We start from the raw sequence: 20,450 nt of genomic DNA on the forward strand, positions 1-20,450 counted from the left end.
AGCAGGGATTAGGTCAGGGAGAGGCAGCACAAAGCATAACAACATTTCAAGGCAGAGAGGAGAACTGAGTAGACAAACGATAAAAACAAAGATTTGAAGCATTAGAAAATTATGTTTCGCAAGGCTAACAAAATTATACATTGCAAGACTGGCAACGGGGGAATTTAGGAAGAGCTAGAGCTCTGCTGTGGGACGTGGAATTCCTTTTCCTTCTGAGGTAAGGGGGTGAGGGACAGATGCAGACGGATCAAGGCAGCTTAGGGAGGCAATCAAAGAACCTGCAGTCATGTGCAGGAATGGAGGCCAGGAAAGCACGGGGGAGGAAATTCTGCGGGGACACCACAATTGTAGGGACAGTTATGAGGAAGGAGGGCTCCAGGGAGGCGTTGGGGTGAGGTGGCAAGGTATGCTACTTCAAATCAGTGGGGAAGGAATCAGTTACATAACAAATGGATTTGAGGCAAGACTAGAGATTTAAAATTAGTAATAATAAAGTTAGATTACAGAGGGTGGTTCAATCCCCAGTACCTCCTCCAAAAAATAAATAAATAAGTAAACCTAATTACTGCCCCCTCAATTTTTTAAATTAAAAAAATAGTATCAGTTGTATTTTTAAAAAAAGGAAAAAAGAATATATATATATATAAATTAATTACCTACTTCATTTCCTACTAAAATAATTTTCAAAGGATTAAAAAGTTAAATTAAAAAAATCAAAAGTACTATAAAAATGTAGGTGAATATGTTCACAGGTGGGAAAGTCCTTCTCAAGCTTAACAAAATCAGAAACTATGCAAGAAGAAATTGACACCTTTGACATCCATAAGATTCAAGTATTTTACAAAGCATTGCTCCCTAAATAGTTAATGGCAAAAAAAAGAAGAACCTGACTGGAAAAACATAAGAACCTGACTGAAAAAACACTGTCTTATTGCAACATAAGACATACAAAGAGTTAATATCCTTATGAATAAAAAGCTCTTGAAACAAAAAAAGATTTCAAACAGGCAAAGACTATAAAAAAGCAATTCATAAAAATAAATCCAAAATATCCAATAAACATATTGGTTGTGTAAAAATATTCAGCCTTACTAGCAAACAAAGAAATACAAATATGAACTATCTTTTCCCACCCATTTCTAAATTTAAAATTTTTGAAACAGTATTAGTATTAGTGAAAGTTTTATTTTGAGTATAAACTGCTACAGGTTTCATGAAAAGATATTTTTGTAAAGTGTATCAAAAATGTTTAAAAAGTGAATATCCTCTGATCTAGCAACTCCATCTGTAAAAATTTGTTCAAACAAATTAATAAAATAGCTGTGTACAGTATATAAGGATTACAAGCAGAGTTATCTACTAAGATATTATTTATAATACCAAATTTGGGAACATTCTGAGTATTTTTCAATAAGGATTAGTCAAAAATTTAATAGAACACTACGTAGCCATTAAAAATATGATTTATTGCCTTGAAAAGATATAGTAAAATGACATGCTAAGTGGGAAATAGTGCATATATCACTTTTGTTTTTAAAGAGCTACATATATGCAAAAAGTTTAAAGTTAATGGTGGAAATACAGATGGACCTTATTTTCTTCTTAATACAATTCTGAAATTTCTGATTTTTCATTGCAATGTATATTATCTCAAAAATGCTATTTCAAAAATAGAAAGTTTAAAATTTAGTGGTATTTTAAGCGGCAAACATTACCTGCCCAGAAAACAATATGTGGAACAACTCATTATAATGTAATGATGGAGAGGTGATGAAGATTGAGATTGAAAGAAAAAAAATCACTTGATTATATTTTTACATCTAGTTAACAAATAAAGTAGACTGACAAATAAAGTAAACCTTTACCAGTCCTTCTGTAAGATAATTTGAGATGTCCTTAGATACAACCTAAACTGTTGTCCTTAGACAGAATCGTATTTTATTAATCCATATTTTAAGTGGATTATATTGATACAAAACCACAAAATGAAGAACTGAACCAATTAGCTATTAAGACCAATAGCAATTATTGACAAGTAATCTGAAAAGTTTTCAACAAATTAGGTAAATTAAGATACTTTCTTAAGGAGTTCATAAAAATAAACATCTATGAGTTTAAAAATGCTTTATTTCCTCCCATTTTGCGTTACACCTGAAAAGTTAATATTTCCTTTCAAAGCATTCAAACCTAGAAACCAAACATTGACTTCTCAGAGTTGGAACAACCTATGCTGGATTTTAGAAGCTTAATATTCTTTGGCAAAAGTCCACAAGCATTTCAGGGAGCTGCCCCAAATCCATCCTGTGAGGGAAGTATTCCTCACTTCCTCTGAAAACTTTCTCCCACTTCTCCCTGAGGCAAACAAAACCTGTGCCCTCCATGTGGTAGACTGGCCCCATTTCCACACTGTCAAATCCATATGGTACAAATGAACGGAAAACCTGAAATGACCTCGTTTAGATCTATACCTGGTTCAGTGGCAGCAGACTCTGACCATGTCAGGATACAGTGGATGCACTCCCCAAGTTATAACACTGCTTATTCTGTAACCATCTTTACAATTGATGCTGAGGAAGGGCACAGTTCAACTGACTAGCAATTGAAAATCCAGGTCTTGGCAAGGTTGGTTTCTTCTTGGGAACTCAGGAGAAATCTGTTCCATGCCTCTCTCCTAGCTTCTGGTGGTGGCTGGCAAATCTTGGAATCCCTTACAGCCACATAACTCCAATTCCTACTTCCATCATCACGTATTTGTCTTCCCTCTATGCGTATCCCTCTCTGTCTCTTCTCTTCTTCTTATAAGGACACCAGTTACATTGGGTTATGGACCCACCTTACTCCAGTATGACCCCATCTTAACCAATTACAAGGGCAATGACCTTATTTCTACATTAGGCCTCATTTTTGTGGTTCCAGGAACTATATGAATTTTAAGGAGACATTATCCAACCCAGCAAATCCATCAATTCTGCCCTTTTATTGCTATCTTTGTAAACAGTGCTAGCCCTCAACCTCCAGCCAAGAATCAGAGCACTCTTCATTCCCACTTCCCCTTAACTTCATATCCCAATTACCATCAAGCCTGATCATTTTCCACTCCTAATATTCCTAGCCTTTGAATACTCTGATTCATCTCTGATTCTTCATCCCTAATCTCTGACTCACTCTCTAGCATCTCTTGCTTGGGCAACAACAGTCTCTCCAAAACTCCTCAAATCCAACCTCCTCTGAGCTACAAGAGTATGTGTATGTGTATATATATATATGTATATACAGCTTCAAGACACATTAGAAAGATGAAGAGTTGTTTTTTGTGTTTGTTTGCTTTTCTAATCCATCATTACTGTGAAAAGTTCTGCTTCCTTACTGCAATGAGCACAATTATGATAGATGTCCTTCTTCAGGGATATAGAAACTGAGAGGTGGAATGGTTTCTGTGGAAGCCCTGACCTTTGTAAAATCTTTTTCTGGTTTGGTAGACTCTTTACAAACCTTTAGAATGTGGCAAAGTCATTGTATCTATCATCTAGCTTTTTATTAGATCTTATTAGATTTGGGAAAGACAGACAAGAGGGGCTTATTTCAGTTTTGAGATTTAATAATATACCTGGCTCCAGAAACTCCATGATAGAAGTACTTATTCTCATTTTTTAAATAAAAAAAAAATAGTAAAAGAATGTAATTGCACGAGCCAGCCATCCTTATTCACACACACACACACAATACAAACACACACTGATTTTTAAAACTGTTTTCTTCTGAGACATAATAGCCCATCCCATAAAGATTAGTCTAGAAGTAAATCACCTCATAGTCACTTAATATAAGCATGCTTGGGAAGATCGCTTAATTCCTTCCTATCTTCCATGGATTTATTCCTGAAACTATCACATTGAATCTGGGTTTCTTCTTTTCCTTCATCGAAAAAGTGAAAACCTACAGTTAACCATGCTGATTTCCCCACTCCCAAAGGGGTTCTTTTTCATCAGCACAGTAGATTTTAGGTCTTTCAAAAAATAGAGACCACGAGGAGGGAGAATCCAAGAGGCAGAGGAAGGCATTTGGCTCCGTTTGTATTGTCTATAAATGCTTCTGCTGCTACTCCCCAAAACAGGTGTTCAAGCTGTGTTGGCTCGAGACGACATAATTTTAAAGAGTCTCCATTCCCTTGGCCCACTTTCCAGTCTAAGAAATCCTAGTCTAACTGATCCAGGATTGTAGGTGAGAATACTTCCTTCTATCCAGGAATATATACAAATCTGAATTGTTTTATTCTTCTTAATCAGCTCAGAACTTCTTTTCCAACCAATCACCCAACTCTTGGACACCATCACATTTTAAGAATAGGAGTTATTAGAGAACACAAATCCACTTTGATTTGGAAAGTCCATAGCATGCTCTAAACCTGGGCAGAAGCACAAAATTGCTATTTGCCATTGAGAGTGAGAATAAAAACATATCCCACTTGAGTGTAAAGTAGACTACTTATTTGATTTCTCAAAGTCAACTGCACTTCAGATAAACAGGGAAAAATGATAATAATCACTGTTAGGTTTTCTGGGTATGTTCAAGTGCTCTCTTTATGTAATGTTACTAACTGATAGTGACATAAAAATACATAGAGCATATTAATATAAAAATTACTGAGACCAACAGGATTCATTAGAGAATGTATTAACCACAAGTTTTAAAACAGGAAGAGACCTGGATTTATCCTTAATACATGATTTTTGCACATGTAAATCACTTACACATGGGCCTTAGATCTCTACATCTAATAATAAAATATATTTAACTACTACTTCTAAGAATTATATAGCATCATAGTTAAGGAAGCTTATTTTATTATAGGATTCATAGGGTGTTTTTTCTGTTATTCAGAAAGGAATGATTTTTTTTTTCTAACTTAATTAAAATTTTGTGTCGAAGGAATGGAAAACCACTATCAAGTCATTCAGGTCTGAGTCTCGCTAATACCTTAAAATACAATTTTTATATTGCTTTCTTTCACATTCTCAATGGGCACTGCAGGAAATTTTGTCTTAAATAAACCTGATTTACACTCATTTGGCATTAAACAAAGGTATGGGGGTGGAGGGGTGAATAGGCAGAGAACAGAGGATTTTTAGGGCAGTGAAAATACTCTATGATATTATAATGATGGACAGATGTCATTGTACATTTGTCTAAACCCATAGAATGGGTTGGTACAACAACAAGAGTGAACCCTAATGTAAATTATGGACTTTGGGTGATTATGATGTGTCAGTGTAGGTTCATCCATTGTAACAAATGTACCACTCTGGTGAGGGATATTGATAATGGAGGAGGCTATGCATGTGGTAGGGGTGGGGGTGTATGAGAAATCTCTGTACCTTCCTTTCAGTTTTGCTGTGAATCTAAAACTTCAACAAAAAAATCATCTTTAGAAATATTTTATTTCTGAGAAATATTACATTTTTTTAAATTTGTTTGCTGTATTTGAGCTCTGAATATGAAAGAAAGCAAAGTGTTTCCTCTCCAACATTCTCTCTCTATATATATATCAAATCCTATATGATCCAGCATGAAACATTAATTTTTCCAGAATTTTCTACATTTTATAAATGTGTAACTTCTACATGTCATTCTACAATGCTCTTAAGAAGTTAGACATATGTTTATCATCCAACCCAGCACTGCACTGCTAAATATCTATCCAAGAGAAAAGAAAACAAAGATTTGCATGTCAACATTCTTAACATCATGACTCATAATAGTCTCAAATTTTAAAACAATCCAAATGTCGAACCACTGACGAATAGATAGACAAAATGTGGTATATCCATACAATGGAAAACTTCTGAACTGATACACTACAACACAGATAAAACTCAAAAACAATATGTTAAGTGAAAGAAGCCATAAACAAAAGATCACATATTTGATGATTCCATTTTTATAAAATATCCAGAGAAGGCAAATCTATAGACTGAAAGTAGATTAGTGGTTTGCCTGAAGCTGGGGGTAAGAATAGAGATTAACTATAAATGGGCATTGAAGGATCTTACTGCGGTGATGAAAATGTTCTAAAACTTAATTATGGTGATGGTTTTACAACTTGGCAAAATGTCTTTAAAAATTATTGAAAGGAGTAAATTTCTAAAAATCTAAATTTCTAGTTTAAAATTGACTAAAGAAGAGAAAAAATCCTTTAACAAAAATAAAATTTGGCACAATTTAAAATATCCTGCATAAGGTATTCCATGAACCTTTGAAGAAAGACTTCATTTTTGTTGAAGAAAGTTTTGGTAAAGATAAAACAAAGAAGTCAATTACTAAAAACTTCATGCAAATTTTTTCCAACATATATTTTGCTTCAGAATTATATCATTTGATCTTCCAAAACATTGTTTTAGAAAGTGAACTCCCTTAAAATAGTGTCAGTTGAGGTGTATTGACCAACACAGGACTTACTAACAGAAAAAAAAAGGTTTTCAAAATGCTGGTCTAACTAACCTTGATCCAGAACCTACTCCATTACAGAACTTCCTGTGAGCTTTATAGCCATCAAATCTCATTTTAATAATCCAAAGTCTGAGCTTTTTGAATATTAAATGCCAGAAGGAATTTTTTTAAGTGTAGCAGTGCCAGTAAGACGAAAGGCATCTTATGAAGAGATAAAGTGGACAGATGGAATCTGTATGTACGCAGAGAGAAACGCAATACTCACAGCAGTTCTAATCCAGTACTTTTTCAGTATCCAAACCATTAATATGAGTGTCTTAATTTCTTTAGTTTTTCTAGGTGAATGTCTGTCGTCGGCCTCTAATCTCCACTACTTTACAGTCCTGCACAGACTCCGGCTAATACCATATGCAGGTTTTTCTTTGGGGTGGGGGTAGTGCCCCGCTTGTACCAAGAGCTCTTTCAAAGGACCCATGTTTGGATGCGTTCCCTGGGATGAGTTCTACAAAGACAGAACTAGCCCGTCCGTCTCAGCCTCACTGGGCAGAGGTGTGCCAGACCGGCAGCTGGTAAATCAGGGTCATCTCCCCCAGAAGGCACTTTCAGGAGCTTCCCCAACGGCCTGCAGCAGCATCAGTAGTCAGGACCCTCCATCTCCTGAGGCTGCCACCACACTGCACTCGCGTCCCTCCCTGGCTGCCGGCCAGGGTCCTAGGCTCCGTGATATTCCAAGAGCTGCAGGGAACCGATGATTTCACCTGAACTAATCATTCCCATATTTTATCAAATTATGGACCGGAACCGGTAAGGTGAGGTGACTTGGCTAAAGCCACACAGCTCGATGCGGGCAGGACACGGGTCTCTGATGACCCAGTGGACGCGAGCCGCCGCCTGGGGCTGGGAACGCGCAGCCCATGGGAAACGACGTGGCATTGCCGGTGCGAGAAGAGAAGGGCTCAGCAACTTATGAGAGTAGGTCACCAACGTCCACCGTCAGGGCAGAGTGGGCAAAAAGAGGTGACCAGCCTTCCCTGTAACGCCTGTTGACCCGAGCGCCCCCTCTCACCTTGTAAGTACCCCTGCATGTTAAATGATGTGGTCATTCTAGCAAAAGAGGCATCCGCTTTGAATTCCCCCTATGTTTGCGCATACTAGGAGGAAAAGAGGAAAGTTGCACTTACCGCAAATTCGCTCGCGGTCTCCCCCGACTCCCCAAGTCCTCTCCCTCCGTCGTCGCACCGACGACAACACTCCCGCCGCCCCCTCACCGCGTACGTACCAGCCGCGCGCAGAGCTGCCTGCCGAGCCGGGCTGGGTCTCCGCGCGCTCGGGCTCGCCCGGCCTCTCTGTGGCCGCGAGCTGGGACGCGGGCTCTAGCTCGCCGCCGCCTCCACCGTCCACGAGGAAGCGGCCGCTTCTGAGAGGCCGGGCTGGGGCGCAGCCAGGAGGTGGCGGCGACTCCGGGGGCGGAGAGAGCGGCCGCCGGGACCCGCCCCCGAGCGTAGAGCGCGGCTCCCCCCACGAGGTCCGGCTCTCTGAGTAGCCCGCGCCGCCGCGGGGCTCTCGGGCCGGCGCGTCGGTGGCTTTTCCCTCTTGGCCACCCTGGGCAGGGTTCTTTTTTCCTGCGAACGCGTTAACAGACAATTAATCGTCTGTAATCACCACAGAACCTCCCTGCCTACCACTCTCAGTTCCCCTGAGTGACTGTTAAGGTTCTGGTAGGAATTTGCTGGATGTGACTGCGGGAATTTTGCTTCCTGTCTTGCTCCCGGAGGCCACCTCCGAACCACTTGTGCTAGCCCCGGAGCGTCTGTGCTCCAAGCGTCAAAGAAAGGTAGGAATGTACCTGGTTTTCTTATCTGCACCCGGAATGTGGGTCTTCGTGTTTATTAACAGATTGTTTCAACAGATTAGGAAGCCATGTGCAGTGTAGACAATTTTTGGACAAAGAAAAGCAGAAATCAGTGTCTATCAAGTTCTACTTCAAGGTTTTCACCAAGGAAAATGAAGTCCTTACTATTAAGGCCTCATTGTGTCCTTTAGAAAGCATAAAAGATGGATGTTGATACTGCTAACAAAGTAAGGTGCCCTTCTCTGCTTCCTGAGGTGATTTCTCCTCACTGAAGTCCTGAGATCTCTGGTTTCCTGAGAGAAGTGATCAGTGTCCTAAGTCTTCTTAACACCAGTTTGTTAGTTGGTACTGGTTGGCACCGGTTGATACTGTGCTCCGGCTTCCTCCCCAAGGCCGATGACACCCACCACTTCACTACTGACTACTTCCAATATCTTCATAGGCAAAGGCTATGTGAGATATGAAAGTATTTTATTTAAAGTATCTGTCAACGGTGCTACCGTCAGGCTCTTTAAATTATTTAATATTCCTACCCCTACAATGTGGTTGGTAATAATATCTCTATTTTCAGGTAAATAAACTGAGGCTCACCAAGGTTAAATAATTTGAATAAAGTGAAATAATTAGGAAGACTTCAAGGCAGTTTTTGAGCTCAAGTCTTCCTGCCTTTATGGTTGATGACATCTTTAAATTATCCCTGTTAGTAAAGCTTATGATATTTCTAAATGACAACATTGGTACACTTTGTTTTTTAAAAACATAGTTATTTGTATGGAAATACAAACAGTAATTAAAGAGATTGAGATTTATCTATGTATTTAGTGTAACTTCAAATCTTACTATTTTATTGTATAATAGAATATAATATTATTTAAGGCAAAGATACATTATTTATAAATTAAGACATCATCACATGTATTTCTAAGGCTTATTATTATTTTATTGTGTAATAGAATATAATATTATTTAAGGCAAATTACTCTAAGGCCTATTTATTTTAGAGGGCCTATTGTAGAGATGTCCGGATTTATGAACTTCACTGCAATAATTGGATTTTTATAATTCTGCAACTGTATTCCTTATACTTACAAAATACGTCTTGTAAGATCTGTATTTTGGGGCAAATTTGATAAAACCATTAGCTCTCACTGATGCACTTTTAAGTTACATATTTGAAATCATCAGAATCACTTGAATGTATGCTCCATGAAAGTTGTATCTTTGGTGGCTAGAATAGTACCTGTACAAAATAGCTGCTTAATAAGCAGTTTATAAATCAATTTTAAAAATCTCATTTTCTTCCATTAAGACAAAATAATGACTTAAGAAAACACTCCTTATAGATTACTTTTGTCTGTTTATAGTAGACTGAACATTTTTGATAGCTCCTCATTTCTACTAGCAAAGTAAGGGAGATGATGAAGTCAGGAAAAGAACCTGAAGGTTTGCAGCAGCTGCTGTTGGGAATGGTAGCAAGAACTTGGCTATTAAAACAAACAAGCGTAGAAACAAAAAAGTTTGCATCCAGGAATTGATGATAGCAGTAGTTCTACAAAATTGTGTGAATTTGTGTAAAATATAATTCTAAATGCAGAACATTTAATTAATCCCACTTTGGAGTTTTGCCAAGTGATTTGATAGAAAGACAAGGAGAAAGCTTGGATGCTGTTTTTAAGAGAATAGTTGAAGGACAGAGCTATGAGTTTCACTTAAGACTACATGAGAAAATAAGTGAAGACTTAAAAGGGGAGAGAGAAAGAAGCCAAAGAACTACAAATCTTAACCAAAAAGAGAGATAGAAAAATAAGAAATTGTAGTCAGGAAGTGGGATCATTTTCTTGAAAGTTTTAGTAGTAGAATGATGGCTGGGTTATGGAAGAGCTGTGGCTGGGGTTAGCTGTTCCCCATAGAATGAAGATCAAGAAATTAGAGACTAAAGTATTGGAGAGGCTATCCGTATGGACATTGAAGCCACCAACAGTGATGCCATGAGGTAGAGAAGGGATGAGTCAGATACCAGAGACTCTATGACTGTGGCAGAATGGTCAGGACATGAGTGGATGACTGTGCAGAATTGGGACAGAAGGTACACATGCAGGAGACAAGAGCCTGAACGGATCAGGGGCTGGTATGAGAGGTGGTCCACGTTCAAAAGCAATACTGGGGAGCTACAAGGATGACAGTGCTGCCTTTCATGATCCTAGGGTGTTAGATAATGATCAGTCTACAATGAAGGGAGAGCCAGGGGAAACTATCCTCAGAAGAAAGCTGATTTTCACCTAAAGCAAGTAAATGGAGGAAGCAGTGTGTGAATAGATTACCAAGGTGGAGGGATTTTTTCATTATTGAACAAGGATTCCATAAGGTTGGAGAGGATAGGTTTAGGAGGCAGGGTCAGCTTCATGGCTGTGAACCTGTGCAGTAGGACAGGGCTTTACTCTTAAGAAGGCCCTGTGCTTGTCTCTTAATGCTCTGCTGTCCCTTCCTTTAAGTTCTTAATAATTTTTAAACAAGTGACCCCACATATGCATTTTGCATTGGTCCCCACAGATTTGTCTGTTTTCTCCTCTTCTTATAAGGACACTTTTTGGATCAGGGTCCACCCGGTTAATCTGGGATGATCTCATCCGGAGCTCCTTACCATAATTACATCTTCAGAGACCCTTTTTCCCAAGTAAGGTTACATTCATAGGTACTGGGGTTGGAACTTGGACGTATCTTTTTGGAGACGAGCATGCAGTCCACTACAGCGAGGCTGGCTGAGGCCCTAGGAAGAGCCAGGCTGGATGACACTGGCAGCTAATAGCTTTTCAGGACTCTTTGGTAAACCAAGATATTTATAATAATATGAAGCTTGCCAGGCACGAAATTTATTCCAGCCACAAAATTTAATACATATGAAGTCTAGAAGATTAACACTGCCCAGAGTGACTTTACATCCCTAAGGGTAGGTATCTGTCCTTGGGGACAAAAGGGACTGGGAAGAGGATTCATGTACCTGGGACTGCTTCATCTGGTTACGGTAGAAAACTTAGGAAATGGGATTCTCCACTCCTCCTCTTCAGCCACCTTCCATTCTGGAGGACATGTGTGGTTCCCTGATCTGAAAGGAACATTTACAGGATGACCACATTTCATCCCTCCCCCAAAAAATAAGATTTAGAAGGGCTGAGGAGTGACCTTGTACATCTGTGGCAGAGACCGAGCTAGCTTCCCAAGTCATGCCTAACAGAGGACAATCTTAAAAGCTCTCAGAGAGGAGAGAAAGAAATGTTGAAACTGTGTGACTACGCTGACTATGCTGAGTTACTGTGTCCTCCTCCTCCAGCTGACAGGCGCTCTGAGAAACAATTGAGTAGCCAGAGCCAAATGGAACTCTCCTTAAAAAGCATCACACTCGTTGGTCCTTTCTCCCTTCTGCTTATAACAGAATAGGAATCATAAATTCCATCAAAGATTCCAGCCATTATTTTCTGAGTGTTGACAATGAGAGGATCCCTAATTGTGGCAGTGGGGCAGCAGCATGACTGCACCGAGGGTTGGAGCCCATTAGAGGAGCATCCATCTTTAGGTTGGCCTCCAAGGAAGTTGCCCTGAGACCAAACATGGTAATATACAGGCCCATGGCAGAAGGAGGTGGAGCCTGAGCTGCCTGCTGGTGACCCTGCACCTACTGTGTGGCAGAAATGATGCCATAGACCCACATCCACCAACAGAGAGGTTGGGGCCCAGTTGGCTTTCAGGAGATCAGAGGCTGTAGAGTGAGAGGCAGAGGCAGAGGCAGAGGCAGAGGCAGAGGAAGAGATTGCTTTCCTTTTAGTTTTTTAAGTAGAAATTTCCTTAGAAAGTATTCTAAATTATCATTACATTCATGCATCCCTCCTGTTCCTGGTCAATGGGGCATCATTTTGCAGAGTAGCAGAGTATATGGAAAGAACACTGGGAAAAGAAATCTTGGATTCTAACCCCAAGTGGCAATGCCACTGATGGTGTGTAACTGCAGTAAAGTCAGTTTTCTCTGAAGGGAAGGTATAGAACCAAAGATTGTCCTGCTCTAAAATTCTGTAATTTTCTGCATTTGCTTCCTTGTCAAATTTAAACTCCTCAGTTCTTATCATTTCCCAGCACAAATTCTGTTTTCCAGATAAACTAATTAACTTGCCACTCCTTGTGACTTCCTCATTCCAACATTCATAACTGGTGCAGGGGGATGTGTTTATTTTCACTATCCTGACTTTTAAGCATTATCACTCAGTTTCTTCAAACTCCTGTTCGCAAATAATCTACTTACAGAGACCTATTGACAAATTTTTTTTTCCATCTCGGATCAATTCCTTCAAACATGTGTCAAGTTGCTTTCTAAATTTGATTGCCTTTCTCTCACATGTTAGAAGAGTATTGCAAGTTCAGATTAAAAGACTATATTATTCTCACATTTTTGGCATGTCCTTAACACCTTTCATGTGTGTTAATCCTCCTGATTACACTGTAAGTTCCTTAGCATGAAGCTTTTATACTCCATAATATACTTTCTAATTTCTTCCAGTAAATGAGACAATTCTGAATGCTTAAGGATCAATTTTAAAAATTTCTAACTCTCTAGCCATCCACTGGTACAGCATTGACAAGGTGCTTGGCCCAGGGTAGGCATTCAGTAACAATTTTTTGCATGAATATATAAGTAAATTCTTATCTTTCTACTCAATTATAAATATGTAATTACACATAAAAATACCAACCATTGCCCTCGTCTGTTCAATATAATGACCTTAACACTTGGCAAAAGCATCAAAAGAAATTAAAGAAATCTAAAACTTAACAAAGATATATTTGAGATTCACCAGTATGTGAGTATGTGGTAATTTATTTGCCCAAATAAGCTTTCATTTAACAGCATATATAAGAAATAATTGAAAACATTTTAATATACTTTTATATGAATTGCTTCTGTGTACAGATTCATAAAATCAGAAATGAGTGCATTTAATTTAATTAAAAAATTAACTCATAACTTCTAACCTAGAGGATCTTGGTGTCTCTAGGACTTTTTCTTAGTATATTAGAAACTATACATTTTATCAGAATTCGAGTAACATTTTCATGATATTTATTATATTATTCATAATAGATATTTATTATGGTCCTGAATTACTCAGTAACTATCAATAAATATAATGCTAAGTTGTCTTATAAAATGAGTTGGGTCTTTTTAAATTTGGAACAGATTCTAATTTAACATCACTGAAGGAATTTAGGGTGGGTAGAATCTTCTTAAAAAGAAAAGGAATATATGTATGTATATGTATGACTGAAACATTATGCTGTACACCAGAAGTTGACACAACATTGTAAACAGACCGTACTTCAATTTTTTTTTAATTCAGTCAAATTGAAAATTTTAAAAAGCTTCTGAGGTGTTCCTGGAATATTGGATTTGAAGGCTAGCCTCTTAAAAATTTCCTTGGGAACTGAGAATTTAGACAACCCAATTGGGACACTTTTTTTTTTTTTTTGGTAATTTCCCTTATACTGCACAGGAGTTAGAAAAGCTGTAAAAATTAACATTAGCCTGTACATGTAAGGCAGATTACAACAACAAATATGTATTCCTTAATTTAACTTACCTTAACAATTGAAGTATAATCTTTAACCTTAATATTTCTCTGGGCTTCTTGGATCAGATGTGTCTTATCTGTGATTCTCCTTATTAGATGCAGCACCAGACAAAATTTAAAAATAAGTAAAGCCTGTCCTCTTGCTGCATCTTTTTTTTCCTTCTTCCTGACCGTTTAAGGTTCTCTCGTGAGCCATGAGTAGGTTTTCTAAAGACTCCGACCCTCTCCATAATTTCTTGTGCAACACTCTTTGAAATCTTTGAGATCAGCAGTGGGGAGGTAGAGCAGAGTAACTGACATTGCAGAAGAGATTTTTAGAAAGATAATGTCTGAGAACAAACAATCTACAAAGGTTCAAGTTAAAGCACCACTCTGATACCTAGGAGGGGAAGTCTTTCTTTAAAAATCAGATCTTGGGGGAGGGTATATAGCTCAGTGGTAGAGTGCATCCCTAGCATGCACAGGGTCCTGGGTTCAATCCTCAGTACCTTCAGTAAAAACAGACCAATAAATAAACCTAAGTACCTCCTCCCCACCCAAAAAAAAAAAAAAAAAAAACAGTTCTTAACCATTATCAATTAATGCAGTGATCTCAACCTGATAATAACTGAGTTATCAGGGATAAATCTTATCATTTTAATATTTGGCTACATAAATAAATAGAACTAGTAATCAAAGGATTAGTAAATCTTTAGAGAAAAGTTGGTAACATTGAAGAAAGGTTTACTTTAAATGATCACTCTGATCCAGCAATCCCACTCCTGGGCATACATACAGAGGAAACTCCAATTCAAAAAGATGCATGTACCCCAATGTTCATAGCAGCACTATTTACAATAGCAAAGACATAGAAGCAACCTAAGTGTCCACTGACAGATGACTGGATAAAGAAGTTGAGGTATACATATATGCAATGAAATATTATAAAACCATAAAAAAGAATAAAATAATACCATTTGCAACAACATGGATAGACCTGGAGATTGTCATTCTAAGTGAAGTAAGACAGGAAAAGAAAGAAAAATACCATATGATATCACTTATATGTGAAATCTAAAAAAAAAAAAGACACAAATGAACTTACTTACAAAACAGACTCACAGACATAGAAAACAAACTTACAGTTACTAGGGGGAAAGAGGGTGGGGAGGGATAAATTGGGAGTTAGGGATTTGTAGATACTAACTACTATATCTAAAATAAACAACAAGATCCTACTATATAGCACAGGGAACTATATTCAATACCTTATAATGGCCTATAATGAAAAAGAATATGAAAAGGAATTTATATATATATATATATATATATATATAAATCACTATGCTGTACACCAGAAATTAACACAATATTATAAACTGACCATATTCCAATTTAAAAATTAATTAATTAATTATAAAAAAGAAAAAAATGAACTAAAAGGTATGTATAAAATAAATCTTTTCTCCCAAACTTGTACTGATAAAGAAAGGAAGGGAGAAGTTTGGAAGGAAAGAAGGACTGACTGCAAACTATCACCTTAAAAGGTTTACCAAACAAGGTCCATGCTTTCCTGATTCCAGTCTACTTAATGAAGAGTCCTTTCCTTAAGTAATAAGGAAGACTTTGATATAGAATTCTGGGTTGACAGGGTTTTTTTTCCCCAATAGTTTAAAGAAGTTGCTGTACTTTGTCCTATGTAAAAAATATTTATTTATTCTCTGTTTTTAAGATTCTCTTTACCAGTGATTTTAAGTTATTTTATTATGATGTCTTTGGTGTAGTTTCTTTCATGTTTCATGCACTTGAGGTCCATCACACTTCTTGGGTTGGAAACTTTCATTCATTTCTTCAGATAATTTTTCTGTCCTCCCTTTCTTGAGGATTCTGATTAACTCATATACATAAGCTCTTGAAGTTGTCCCACAGATCACTGATGCTCTGTTCATTCGTTTGCAGTCTTTCTTCTGTGTGTTGTGTGTTTTTAACAGTTCTATTGTTATGCCTTCAAGCTCACTGATTTGTTTTACTCTGTAGTGTTTAATTTGTTAATTCTATACAGTATTTGTTTCATCTCAGATATTGGATTTTTCATCTCGGTAAGTTTGATCTCAGTCTTTTCCATGTCTTTCATAGCTCTATATAAAATGCTCAATCTTTCCTCTACTTTCATGAATATATGGAATCTGGCTAAAATAAGTTTTATAATGTCATCACCTATGAATTCCATTGTGTCAATTTTGGATTGTTTCTGCCTTTTCTCTTCACTATAGGCCATATTTCCCTGCTTCTCTACATGCTTAGTAATTTTTAATTAGATGTTAGCCATTATGATTTTGCCTTGTTGGGTGGATGATGGGTATTTTTATGTTCCTATTAGTATTCTTGAACTTTGTTCTTGGCCATAACCAAGTTAATTGGAAAGAGTTTATCTTTTTGAGACTTTCTATAAAATTTTGTGAGGTAGGATTAAAAAGAAACCATTGGTCTGGGGCTTACTGTGCTCCACTACCACAGTAGGCACTTTCTGAGTCTACCTAATGTCTCTTGTATTACGACGAAAACCCCAGCTTAGAAGCTTGAACTACTCTCAGCTCTTTGTGACCTTTGGTGATTGGTCTTTGTGTTCCCTCGGGTGGTTCTTATTTCCTTATGTGAGTAAACTGATTTGTACCCAACTGAAGATTTGAGGGGGTTTTCTGGAGATTTCAGGAACTTTCTCTGTGAAGTTCCCTCCACACAGGGGCTCTGCCCTGCAGCTTGCAGGTGCTCTGGCTCCCCAGATGGTCAGCTCCGTTTCTCCAGCTCTGAGAGATGACCAGACTCAGCATGAGTTCCCCCTTCCTGCGGTATCACTGGAAACTCTCTTCAGAAACTGGGCTGAGGCAATCATCGTGTTTACCTTATTTGTTTCCTCTTTCTCAGGGATCACAATCCTGTGTTCACTGATGTTCAATATCTGAAAAACCTCGTCCTCTGTATTTTGTCTGCTTTTATAGTTGTTTCAGGAAGGAGAGTAAATCTGCTCCCTATTACTCCATCTTGACTAGAAGCAGAAGTCCATTTAGTAATTTGTTTTTGCTTTTAAGTTTTAGTTTTTGTTTTGGTTCTTTTCATGTAAATCCTTTTACACAAAACGCTTAGTAATAGTTTACTGCACACAGTGCACTTTTTATAAATGTTTTGAATTGAATAAAGTAAATCTTAAAGAAAAAGTGGAAATTCTGTTCATCTACATTTTGCTTAGAGGAAAACTTATCTGGCGAATTTAGTGGAGGACACAGTTCTGAGATAACCAGTCCCATTCTCAAATCTGTTCCTGATAACTTCTGTGGCCTTAACTTTTTATGCCTAAATTTTTATATGAAATGATAATGGGTGTTGGCATTCCTCTCTAAAATTAGAAAGGATCTTTATGTTTCATTTCAAACAAGGATAGTTTTAACTGGGATTATATTGAAATTCTGTCTGTGTTGCCTTTGAAGTACTTTAACACTTGTGAATGTTACCCATTTATAAATTATTCTTTATCAGTAAAGGAGCTGATTCCATGTCACACTCTGGAAATCACCTCATAAAGTCAAGATTAATAGCTACATCTCAGGAGGGGAGCAAATAAAACTTATTTCTCAATTCAACAGTGATATTATTCTGAGCTTTTACATTAACTTAACAACTTAATGGGTTCTTATTAATGTCCTCATTCTTCCACAAAACATTTCTGATAGTTGTTTATAGTGGTTTATACAAATCTTGGCTATATTTCAGAAGAAATTTAAAAGCATATAAACTTGCTGCATCAAACTTTTTTTCCACCTTCCCCCTGGTTCATATCATCTGGGGCATTGAAAATAAGAAAAATTAGGTGGATGGTATAGCTCAGTGGTAGAGCACATGCATTAGGTCCTGGGTTCAATCCCCAATACCTCTATTAAAAAAAAATTAAATAAATATATAAATCTAATTATTCTCCCCTCCCCATAAAAGGAAAATAAGGAAAATTAAATAGCCAAAATAAATGAAAGAATTCTGTATATACCCCAAAATCCACGTGTGTAGATCCATAAACAGTTGGCCTGATGTGTTAGAAGATTTAGTTTCATTCCAATAACAAATCCGCTTAGTAAAGGGATGATTTATGGTTGAAAATATTAACTTGGCACCACAGACTTTTACCATCAATACTTTTAGTCTGTGAAAATTTGTAAGAAAAGTTACCTCCAAACATTCTTGGATTTCAATTCCAAACCTCCTTAGATTTCAAACAAAAAATATTAACCTTACCTGACCCTAAATATCAATGTACAATATGTACATGATTGTTATGCTAGATCTCCAGACCAGTGGAATTCATACCATCAGGAAGCTTGTTAGAAATGTGAAATCTCAGATCCCACCACTCCGGTCTACCAAGTCACAGTGTGCCTTTAACAAGATCCCCAAGTGACTCCTATACATGTTAAAGTTTGAGAAGCACTGCTGTACATCACCTTGCATCTTTAAATTCAGCCATTAAACTTGAGGTTTTACTCTAGGTAAACTGTTCTTCTGTTATTCTAAGAAATGTCATCTCTCTCGTCATTGCACAACAATCCTAGTGTTGAAGTGAACCTGTGATGACAAATGCAACTTATAAGGCAGTTTCTGGTGGGTGGGTGGGTGAGGTGCTGTGGCAAACCACTCAAGAAAGCAAGGAGCTTTCTTTCCTCAGAATGTGTCCCAGATCTCTTGATTCTGAAATATCAGACACTGTGTATGACCTCACAATATTAAAAATGCAACTTTTCATGACTCTTTCAATGATTAGAACTTTCCAGAATTTGCTCAAGCCCCTAAGTTAAAATAAAAGCGATTTTCATATTAAAAATGCAACTTCTCATGACTCTTTCAATGATTAGAACTTTCCAGAGTTTACTCAAGCACCTAAGTTAAAATAAAAGCGATTTTCATTGTTCTGATGGAAAGTTTGGATATAGTTAGTTGTTCAAAGCCCCAGTCATAATAATAGAAATTTAGATGAAGAAAATGCTAGAGATTAGTTAGCTTTCCTATTTTAGACCACCCCTCTTGCATTTAAAGGGAAGTAACTTGCTATAAAAATTGCATTATTTATTCTTTATTTAACTGATATCCTGTCAGCTTACAAAAAGAATTTATTATAAAAGACCCTTATAGATAATAACATTGTTAAGTTAGATTATATAAAAAATGTACAATGGAAATGAAATAAATATATCAACCATCTTCCCTGTGTTTATGGAGATTAAACTTTAAATTTGGTTCTTCACCTCTTGGAAATTAAAGCAAAAAGGAAAACAAAACAGACTATAAAGCAAGTTAGCACTTGAAACCCCACTTATAGAATCCCAGTTGAGGATGTTAATAATGACATAATTCATTTTGCTTTTTAAAACATTGTATGCAGACGATCAATTTTTTTGAACCAAATTTTTATCTGAAGAGTTATATTTCTACAATAAATGAAAGATGCTTAAATTTGGCTCGGTATCATTCTAAGTGTCAGATAAAGTCTAATATACAGCAAAAATCCAAATCCCATTCGCTAAATCCTAAGTAAGTGAAACTGGTAAGAACAAAGATATGGTTTAATTTTTTTTAAATAGAAGAACTTTGACTTCCTAATGTTTGATAAAGTCATATCTACCTGGCCAAAACCCTCTGTTTAGGTATCCACAAAACAACCAGTCTTATGGAAATAAAATGCTTTTTGCCCAGTACAAATATCCACATGCATGCTGGTGGGAAGAGAGAGAGGATATGTGTGTGTTGAGAAATAGGAATTAGATGAAAGACTTTCCTAATGATAGAATTATTTAGCAAGGAGAAACTGGAGTGTGTGGAATTTCCCACTTAGAGATAGATTTAAGAGGTGGATAAACTGCAATCTGCTCATGTGGATGACATCCATGTGTTTTTTAAAGTAAAGCTTGTAACAGAGACACCCCTGACGGGAAGAGGGAGTTATAAAGGAACCACACAGCTGTGGAGCAGTTCATCACTTGCAGAACCTCTCCACAATTTTACCTACTTCTACCTATTTTCTCACCAAGTCCTTCTCAATAGATTTCAGTTATCATCTCTGAGCAGAGGGCAGCCCAGTGGACAGAACAGTGAGCACACATCACCTCCCCACCATCACCATTATCTCCAGTCTCTCCTGGCAGGCGTTCAGACTCTTCCTTTCTCCTTGGCCTGGAGAAAGCAAGAAAAATATCTGATTGTTCCTTTTACTTAAAACCTGAAAAGCTCACCTTGGGGATTAAACTCTTCTATCCTTTGTGTCTGTGTTCATCAAATTAACTAAAGAGCTAAATAATCGACACTTTGTTTTGTAGAACACTGATAAAAGGCTATCATTTTACTGTCTGCCTACCTTTCTAAACTTCCACTGGAGGGGGGAAAAAAGTAATTCTTCTCTAGTTTACTGAGCCCAACTAAGCTAAGTGCTTTTCTTTCTTTTCTCCTTTTTAATTGTATGATGGTTTTATAACAATTCTGTTTTCTTTGGTTTAATTGAAGTATAGTTGATTTACAAC

The 20,450-nt window shown here is 37.3% G+C and overlaps 1 protein-coding gene and 1 long non-coding RNA gene across 7 annotated transcripts in view; one reads left to right on the forward strand and one right to left on the reverse strand.

The window, feature by feature from the left end:
• PKIB (cAMP-dependent protein kinase inhibitor beta) overlaps positions 1–7,874 on the reverse strand; it is a 98,111-nt gene extending 90,237 nt beyond the window's left edge. For 2 of the 6 annotated variants that reach the window (XM_045524620.2, XM_010965495.3), the window contains exon 1: positions 7,629–7,771. The gene's annotated coding sequence lies outside the window, so the exon portion shown is untranslated. Of the gene's footprint in view, positions 1–7,628 lie in introns of all 6 variants that reach the window. The other 4 variants (XM_045524619.2, XM_010965496.3, XM_045524616.2 and 1 more) reach the window with 4 other exon arrangements.
• Positions 7,875–8,044: 170 nt separating this feature from the next.
• The window catches only part of LOC123619799 (uncharacterized), a 47,115-nt gene continuing 34,709 nt past the window's right edge, over positions 8,045–20,450 (forward strand). The window contains exon 1 of the long non-coding RNA XR_006728494.2: positions 8,045–8,281. This is a non-coding gene — a long non-coding RNA (uncharacterized LOC123619799). The remainder of the gene's footprint in view (positions 8,282–20,450) is intronic.

The sequence above is a fragment of the Camelus bactrianus genome, chromosome 8, assembly GCF_048773025.1.
Source record: "Camelus bactrianus isolate YW-2024 breed Bactrian camel chromosome 8, ASM4877302v1, whole genome shotgun sequence".
Taxonomy (NCBI): Eukaryota; Metazoa; Chordata; class Mammalia; order Artiodactyla; family Camelidae; genus Camelus; species Camelus bactrianus.